At 37.4% G+C, this 10003-nt stretch overlaps 1 non-coding gene across 1 annotated transcript; it reads right to left on the bottom strand.

The window, feature by feature from the left end:
* Positions 1-431: 431 nt before the first annotated feature.
* TRNAG-UCC (transfer RNA glycine (anticodon UCC)) lies at positions 432-504 on the bottom strand. The gene has a single exon. It is a non-coding gene; the product is annotated as a tRNA-Gly (tRNA).
* Between the last annotated feature and the right edge of the window lie 9499 nt (positions 505-10003).

The raw sequence follows: 10003 nt of genomic DNA, 5'->3' as shown, positions 1-10003 counted from the left end.
ATGTAAAAATTTTTGGAAAAATATTTGAAGAACACTTACTTGAAAGTGACATTTTTAGATGTTGCAAACCTCTGCTTGGCCCTCAGTATCTTATACTAGGTGGCATGGAGCCTTGGAAACAGAGTCAACGGATCTTCTGGCTTACAACAAAAACTCCCCAGCCCAAGGTACATTGACCCCACCCACATTTATCAGTGTCAAATCCCAGATCACAGCCCCCTCTTCAAACTCTTTCCTTGGGTTTCAAGAACACCATCTTCCCACTCAGTATATTTTTAGAATTTTCCCTAAGTGCAAACCTGTAATAGCAAAGGAAAACAGACAATAATTATACATTTTATCTCCTAACCCCCTTCCCCAAGAAATGTGCTTGCTTTAGCCACTGAGGGGTTTTTTGTTTTGGCCACACAGCGTGGCTTGTGAGATCTTAGTTCCCCAACCAGGGATCGAACCTGGGCCCCCTGCAGTGGAAGCACAGAGTCCTAACCACTGGACCACCGGGGAATTCCCTGAAGGTTGGTTTTTTGTTTTTTTTTTTTAAAACAACTTAATTTAAACCACTTACATTGGGAGAATATTTCCTGAGTAGTCACATTGTAGAATTATGAGGCCAGTATTTACCTAAGATGAATGCAAAACGGGTTTTTTTATTAGTTAGAAAAGATGAACTTGAAACGTTTTTTAAATGTCTAGAAGTATTTATTGCACAAGAGACAGATGTGGAATCCAGAATACAGTACTTCATTGAGAACTTATTCTTGCAAGCTGAGCTCTTCCGTTGCCAGCTGGCCCATGTGCATGAAAATCTCCTCGAAAGCTGGTCACTGAAGACACCTAGAGGACACATGCATAAACTACATGGGAGCAAATACTGTGTTTATGGAGTGTTTATTCAGGAGGCCTGGAGGGAGGAGGGGAGCGATTGGGAATTGGGACTCTGGTACTGAACACTGGGAAAACAGATCATCAGCACATGCCAGCATAATTTTTCATGATGCTTAATGTGCTACATTAGCTCCATAAAAGCATGTTAAGTGATATTCCTGATATAATGGATAAGAATGAGTGTCCTTGGCTAAAAAAGAAAATCATTGAAAACCTCCATTGTGGTTGATAGTGGTCAAAGAATGCAAAAAAATCTTTGCTGCATTTATTCTGATGCCTCACTGTGATTTCCTACTGCTTAATGCTACAATACCTGTACCTATGGATTAGTAAACTTTAAAAAGTTATTTTATGGAATTCCTTGGAAGTCCAGTGGTTAGAACTCTGTACTTCCACTGCAGGGAGCACAGCTTCAATCCCTGGTCTGGGAACTAAGACCCTGCAAGCCGCATGGCCAAAAAAAAAAAAAGTTATTTTAAGACCACTGAAAACTCCCCTTTGGCTTAACCAAAAGCCCCAGATTTGGGGCTTAGGATTTAGAAAGGAGAGATGACCCATCATATTTCTTTGGCCCACTGACCTCCCAGTATTCTTTCCAATAAGTAGCAGGCTGGTGGAGACACTGCTTTACTGCTTTAGGATCCTGGACTTGCACAGTCTGGGTGGGCGACAACATGCACTTATAGCAAATGTACTGATCTGTTAACACATAGCTACAACTATAACAAGAACAACTATTTTTAACACAGAATTCCATGGCCCAGAGAGAAGTTTAAATATTTCAAGCAATATTTATTACAACAAGAATTCAGGCTGTGTCTAGCACTCCTTTTTAATGGAATGTAAAGGCCTTTCTGTGGAGGTATCACACTATTTTAAGAGAAATTTCCCTTTCCCTTTGTTGCAAAGGGATTAGAGTATTTATTGATCAAGGGTATTACTTCAGGAACATCTGCTTTATTGTCCCAATTATTGATTAAAAATACTTGAGCTTTCTGCCTAAATTTCTTCTTCTCTTTTTTGGGGATAGAGATCAGGGGACAGGAGGAAGTTGCTTACCAGTGTCTGGAAGTACTTAACAATAACAAACTTGAGTATGAGGCTGCATTTTTATGTCCAGACAGGGTGTGGTTGGACGTAGACTTGGAACTGAGGAAAATGTGCATTTGGCAGTTTTCAATTTCTTTTTCAAGGAGGAAAGAAATGAATAGACTTGTTCGTTCCACCAAAGTCAGGAGGAACATTTATTAATACACGTGGGGATGGTATTATTGCTCAATCCTTATTGAGCACCTACATAAAATAGACAGAATTAAATGATGTGAATAATTTTGAAGTCCTTACATAATGTGTTTCAGTCTGGGGCTTGAATGATACAATTCATTAAAATCCATTTGAAAAATAAGCACAATCAAATGTTTTTGGATGGTTGATTAAGTGCAGATGCTGTTAAGAGATTTTGAATTAAAGTGGAACTAAGTGACCATTGCTGGAATAGTTAATATGAAAACAGGAATCCAGTAGACTCATAAAGGCAGAAGAAACAAAGGCCTAATTTTTAAGGAAATAAACTAATCAAAACTTTTTTCTCTTAAGAAGTATCTTACATGCTTAGAGCATCTAGGATCATGGATGCTATTTTTTTCTTTTAAGTAGTGTAAAGGATTTTCTCAATTTAAATTTTCTTCTTAAATACATAATGCACATGAGTTCAAATCTGGGGTAGAAGAATAAGACACACTATAAAAAGTTTTCCTTCCACTGCTGTCTCTTAGCAACCAGTTTCCTGACTCAGAAGCAACCATTATGTTTTTTTATGTATCCTTTATTTTATACGTATAAATACACACACACACTTCTTTCCCTTGATTTCTACACCTGCATCATCATTCTAAACAACGTATTCTGTACCTTGCTTTTTCCATTTAATATATCTTTGAAAACATGAAGTTCATATAGCTTTCATTCTTTTTTATAGCTGTATAGTTTTCCATTGTATGGATGTACCATCATTTATTCAGTGAACCATTATTAGTGAATATTCAAATTGTTTCCAAATCTTGTTTCCAGCCTTTGCTATTACAAAAATGGTACAGGGCTTCCCTGGTGGCTCAGTGGTTAAGAATCTGCCTGCCAATGCAGGAGACACAGGTTCGAGCCCTGGTCCGGGAAGACCCCACATGCCACGGAGCAACTAAGCCCGTGCGCCACAACTACTGTGCCTGCACTCTAGAGCCTGCGAGCCACAACTACAGAGCCCACATGCCACAACTAATGAAGCCCGTGTGCCTAGAGTCTGTGCTCTGCAACAAGAGAAGCCACCGCAATGAGAAGCCCATGCACTGCAACAAAGAGTAGCACCCGCTCACCACAACTAGAGAAAGCCCACACACAGCAATGAAGACCCAATGCAGCCAAAAATAAATAAATGAAAATAAATTTATTTTTTAAAAAATGGTACAGTGAATAACCTTGTGTATACCTGTGTACAAAATATAGACCTACATTTACAGAATAAATTCCTTGAAATAAGATTCTGGGTCAGAAGCAAGAAGAACTACAATCCTGCAGCCTGTGGAACAAAAACCACATTCACAGAAAGACAAGATGAAAAGGCATAGGGCTATGTACCAGATGAAGGAACAAGATAAAGCCACAGAAAAACAAGTAAATGAAGTGGAGATAGGCAGTCTTCCAGAAAAAGAATTCAGAATAATGATAGTGAAGATGATCCAGGACCTTGGAAAAAGAACGGAGGTAAAGATAGAAAAGATGCAAGAAATGTTTAACAAAGTCCTAGAAGAATTAAAGAACAAACAAACAGAGATGAACAATACAATAACTGAAATGAAAACTACGCTAGAAGGAATCTATAGCAGAATAACTGAGGCAGAAGAACTGATAAGTGACCTGCAAGACAGAATGGTGGAATTCACTGCTGCAGAACAGAATAAAGAAAATAGAATGAAAAAAAATGAAGACGGCCTAAGAGACCTCTGGGACAACATTAAACACAACAACATTCGCATTATAGGGGCCCCAGAAGAAGAAGAGATAGAGAAAGGACCTGAGAAAATATGTGAAGAGATTATAGTTGAAAACTTCCCTAACATGGGAAAGGAAATAGCCACCCAAGTCCAGGAAGCGCAAAGAGTCCCATACAGGATAAACCCAAGGAGACACATGCCGAGACACATAGTAATCAAATTGGCAAAAATTAAAGACAAAGAAAAATTATTGAAAGCAGCAAGGGAAAAATGACAAATAACATACAAGGGAACTTCCATAAGGTTAACAGCTGATTTCTCAGTAGAAACTCTACAAGCCAGAAGGGAGTGGCATGATATACTTAAAGTGATGAAAGGGAAGAACCTACAACCAAGATTACTCTACCCGGAAAGGATCTCATTCAGATACGATGGAGAAATCAAAAGCTTTACAGAAAGGCAAAAGCTAAGAGACTTCAGCACCACCAAACCAGCTCTACAACAAATGCTAAAGGAATTTCTCTAAGTGGGAAACACAAGAGAAGAAGAGGACCTACAAAAACAAACCCATAACAATTAAGAAAATGGTCATAGGAACATGCATATCGATAATTACCTTTAATGTGAATGGATTAAATGCTCCAACCAAAAGACACAGGCTCGCTGAATGGATACAAAAGACCATATATATGCTGTCTACAAGAGACCCACTTCAGACCTAGAGACACATACAGACTGAAAGTAAAGGGATGGAAAAAGATATTCCATGCAAATGGAAATCAAAAGAAAGCTGCAGTAGCAATACTCATATCAGAAAAAATAGACTTTAAAATAAAGAATGTTACAAGAGACAAGGAAGGACACTACATAATGATCAAGGGATCAACCAAGAAGAAGATATAGCAATTATAAATATATATGCACCCAACATAGGAGCACGTCAATACATAAGGCAACTGCTAACAGCTATAAAAGAGGAAATCGATAGTAACACAATAATAGTGGGGGACTTTAACACCTCACTTACACCAATGGACAGATCATCCAGATAGAAAATTAATGAGGAAACACAAGCTTTAAATGACACAATAGACCAGATAGATTTAATTGATATTTATAGGACATTCCATCCAAAAACAGCAGATTATACTTTCTTCTCAAGTGCACACGGAACATTCTCCAGGATAGATCACATCTTGGGTCACAAATCAAGCCTCAGTAAATTTAAGAAAATTAAAATCACATCAAGCATCTTTTCTGACCACAACGCTATGAGATTAGAAATCAATTACAGGGAAAAAAAACGTAAAAAACACAAACACATGGAGGCCAAACAATATCTTACTAAATAACCAAGAGATCACTGAAGAAATCAAAAAATACCTAGAGACAAATGACAATGAAAACACAATGATCCAACACCTATAGGATGCAGCAAAAGCAGTTCAAAGAGGGAAGTTTATAGCAATACAAGCCTACCTCAAGAAACAAGAAAAATCTCAAATAAACAATCTAACCTTACACCTAAAGAAACTAGAGAAAGAAGAACAAGCAAAACCCAAAGTTAGCAGAAGGAAAGAAATCATAAAGATCAGAGCAGAAATAAATGAAATAGAAACAAAGAAAATAATAACAAAGATCAATAAAACTAAAAGCTGGTTCTTTGAGAAGATAAACAAAATTGATAAACCATTAGCCAGACTCATCAAGAAAAAGAGGGAGAGGACTCAAATCAATAAAATTAGAAATGAAAAAGGAGAAGTTACAACAGGCACCGCAGAAATACAAAGTGTCCTAAGAGACTACTACAAGCAACTCTATGCCAATAAAATGGACAACCTGGAAGAAATGGACAAATTCTTGGAAAGGTATAACCTTCCAAGACTGAACGAGGAAAAAGTAGAAAATATAAACAGACCAATCACAAGGAATGAAATCGAAACTGTGATTAAAAGTCTTCCAACAAACAAAAGTCCAGTACCAGATGGCTTCACAGGTGAATTCTATCAAACATTTAGAGAAGAGCTAACCCCCATCCTTCTCAAACTCTTCCAAAGAATTGCAGAGTAAGGAACACTCCCAAACATTCTATGAGGCCACCATCACTCTGATACCAAAAGCAGACAAAGATACTACAAAAAAAGAAAATTACAGACCAATATCACTGATGAATATAGATGCAAAAATCCTCAACAAAATACTAGCAAACGGAATCCAACAACACATTAAAAGGATCATACACCATGATCAAGTGGGATTTATCCCAGGGATGCAAGGATTCTTCAATATATGCAAATCAATCAATGTGATACACCCTATTAACAAATTGAAGAAGAAAAACCGTATGATCATCTCAATAGATGCAGAAAAAGCTTTTGACAAAATTCAACAACCATTTAAGATAAAAACTCTCCAGAAGGTTGGCATAGAGGGAACCTACCTCAACATAATAAAGGCCATATACGACAAACCCACAGCAAACATCACTCTCAATGGTGAAAAACTGAAAGCATTTCCTCTAAGATCAGGCACAAGACAAGGATGTCCACTCTCACCACTATTATTCAACATAGTTTTGGAAGTCCTAGCCATGGCAATCAGAGAAGAAAAAGAATAAAAGGAATACAAATTGGAAAAGAAGAAGTAAAACTGTGACTTTTTGCAGACGACATGATACTATACATAGAGAATCCTAAAGATGCCACCAGAAAACTACTAGAGCTAATCTATGAATTTGGTAAAGTTGCAGGATACAAAATTAATGCACAGAAATCTCTTGCATTCCTATACACTAATGATGAAAAATCTGAAAGAGAAATTAAGGAAACACTCCCATTTACCATTGCAACAAAAAGAATAAAATACCTAGGAATAAACCTACCTAGGGAGACAAAAGACCTGTTTGCAGAAAACTATAAGACACTGATGAAAGAAATCAAAGATGACACAAACAGATGGAGAGATATACCATGTTTTTGGATTGAAGAATCAAGAAGAAGAATCAATATTGTGAAAATGACTATACTACCCAAAGCAATCTACAGATTCAGTGCAATCCCTATCAAATTACCAATGGCATTTTTTACAGAACTAGAACAAAAAATCTTAAAATTTGTATGGAGACACAAAAGACCCTGAATAGCCAAAGGAGTCTTTTTTTTTTTTTTAACATCTTTATTGGAGTATAATTGCTTTACAATGGTGTGTTAGTTTCTGCTTTATAACAAAGTGAATCAGTTATACATACACATATGTTCCCATATCTCTTCCCTCTTGCGTCTCCCTCCCTCCCACCCTCCCTATCCCATCCCTCTAGTTGGTCACAAAGCACCCATCTGATCTCCCTGTGCTATGCGGCTGCTTCCCACTAGCTATCTATTTTACATTTGGTAGTGTATATATGTCCATGCCACTCTCTCACCCTGTCACATCTTACCCTTCCCCCTCCCCATATCCTCAAGTCCATTCTCTAGTAGGTCTGTGTCTTTATTCCCGTCTTGCCACTAGGTTCTTCATGACCTTTTTTTTTTTTTCCTTAGATTCCATATATATGTGTTAGCATACTGTATTTGTTTTTCTCTTTCTGACTTACTTCACTCTGTATGACAGACTCTAACTCCATCCACCTCATTACAAATACCTCCATTTCATTTCTTTTTATGGCTGAGTAATATTCCATTGTATATATGTGCCACATCTTCTTTATCCATTCATCCGATGATGGACACTTAGGTTGCTTCCATGTCCTGGCTATTGTAAATAGAGCTGCAATGAACATTTTGGTACATGACTCTTTTTGAATTATGGTTTTCTCAGGGTATATGCCCAGTAGTGGGATTGCTGGGTCGTACGGTAGTTCTATTTTTAGTTTTTTAAGGAACCTCCATACTGTTCTCCATAGTGGCTGTATCAATTTACATTCCCACCAACAGTGCAAGAGGGTTCCCTTTTCTCCACATCCTCTCCAGCAGTTATTGTTTCTAGATTTTTTGATGATGGCCATTCTGACTGGTGTGAGATGATATCTCATTGTAGGTTTGATATGCATTTCTCTGGTGATTAATGATATTGAGCATTCTTTCATGTGTTTGTTGGCAATCTGTATATCTTCTTTGGAGAAATGTCTATTTAGGTCTTCTGCCCATTTTTTGATTGGGTTGTTTGTTTTTTTGTTATTGAGCTGCATGAGCTGCTTGTAAATCTTGGAGATTAATCCTTTGTCAGTTGCTTCATTTGCAAATATTTTCTCCCATTCTGAGGGTTGTCTTTTGGTCTTGTTTATGGTTTCCTTTGCTGTGTGAAAGCTTTTAAGTTTCATTAGGTTCGATTGGTTTATTTTTGTTTTTATTTCCATTTGTCTAGGAGCTGGGTCAAAAAGGATCTTGCTGTGATTTATGTCATAGAGTGTTCTGCCTATGTTTTCCTCTAAGAGTTTGATAGTGTCTGGCCTTACCTTTAGGTCTCTAGTCCATTTTGAGTTTATTTTTGTGTATGGTGTTAGGAAGTGTTCTAATTTCATACTTTTACATGTACCTGTACAGTTTTCCCAGCACCACTTATTGAAGAGGCTGTCTTTTCTCCACTGTATATTCTTGCCTCCTTTATCAAAGATAAGGTGACCATATGTGCGTGGGTTTATCTCTGGGCTTTCTATCCTGTTCCATTGATCTATGTTTCTGTTTTTGTGCCAGTACCAAACTGTCTTGATTACTGTAGCTTTGTAATATAGTCTGAATTCAGGGAGCCAGATTCCTCCAGCTCCATTTTTCGTTCTCAAGATTGCTTTGGCTACTCGGGGTCTTTTGTGTTTCCATACAAATTGTGAAATTTTTTGTTCTAGTTCTGTGAAAAATGCCAGTGGTAGTTTGATAGGGATTGCATTGAATCTGTAGATGGCTTTGGGTAGAGTCATTTTCACAATGTTGATTCTTCCAATCCAAGAACATGGTATATCTCTCCATCTATTTGTATCATCTTTAATTTCTTTCATCAGTGTCCTATAATTTTCTGCATACAGGTCTTTTGTCTCCTTAGGTAGGTTTATTCCTAGATATTTTATTCTTTTTGTTGCAGTGGTAAACGGGAGTGTTTTCTTAATTTCACTTTCAGATTTTTCATCATTAGTGTGTAGGAATGCAAGAGATTTCTGTGCATTAATTTTGTATCCTGCTACTTTACCAAATTCATTGGTTAGCTCTAGTAGTTTTCTGGTAGCATCTTTAGGATTCTCTATGTATAGTATCATGTCATCTGCAAACAGTGACAGCTTTACTTCTTCTTTTCCGATTTGGATTCCTTTTATTTCTTTTTCTTCTCTGATTGCTGTGGCTAACACTTCCAAAACTATGTTGAATAATAGTGGTGAGAGTGGACCACCTTGCCTTGTTCCTGATCTTAGTGGAAATGGTTTCAGTTTTTCACCATTGAGGACAATGTTGGCTTTGGGTTTGTCATATATGGCCTTTCTTATGTTGAGGAAAGTTCCCTCTATGCCTACTTTCTGCAGGGCTTTTGTCATAAATGGGTGTTGAATTTTGTCAAAAGCTTTCTCTGCATCTATTGAGATGATCATATGGTTTTTCTCCTTCAATTTGTTAATATGGTGTATCACGTTGATTGATTTGCATATATTGAAGAATCCTTGCATTCCTGGAATAAACCCCACTTGATCATGGTGTATGATCCTTTTAATGTGCTGTTGGATTCTGTTTGCTAGTATTTTGTTGAGGATTTTTGCATCTATGTTCATCAGTGATATTGGCCTGTAGTTTCCTTTCTTTGTGACATCTTTGTCTGGTTTTGATATCAGGGTGATGGTGGCCTCGTAGAATGCATTGGGGAGTGTTCCTCCCTCTGCAATATTTTGGAAGAGTTTGAGAAGGATAGGTGTTAGCTCTTCTCTAAATGTTTGATGGAATTCGCCCGTGAAGCCATCTGGTCCTGGGCTTTTGTTTGTTGGAAGGTTTTTAATCACAGTTTCAATTTCAGTGCTTGTGATTGGTCTGTTCATATTTTCTATTGCTTCCTGGTTCAGTCTCGGCAGGTTGTGCATTTCTAAGAATTTGTCCATTTCTTCTAGGTTGTCCATTTTATTGGCATAGAGTTGCTTGTAGTAATCTCTCATGATCGTT

The sequence above is a fragment of the Eschrichtius robustus genome, chromosome 7 (genome assembly GCF_028021215.1).
Source record: "Eschrichtius robustus isolate mEscRob2 chromosome 7, mEscRob2.pri, whole genome shotgun sequence".
Lineage (NCBI taxonomy): Eukaryota > Metazoa > Chordata > Mammalia > Artiodactyla > Eschrichtiidae > Eschrichtius > Eschrichtius robustus.
Note: the sequence above shows the minus strand (reverse complement) of the source record. Positions and strands in the feature narration are given on the sequence as shown.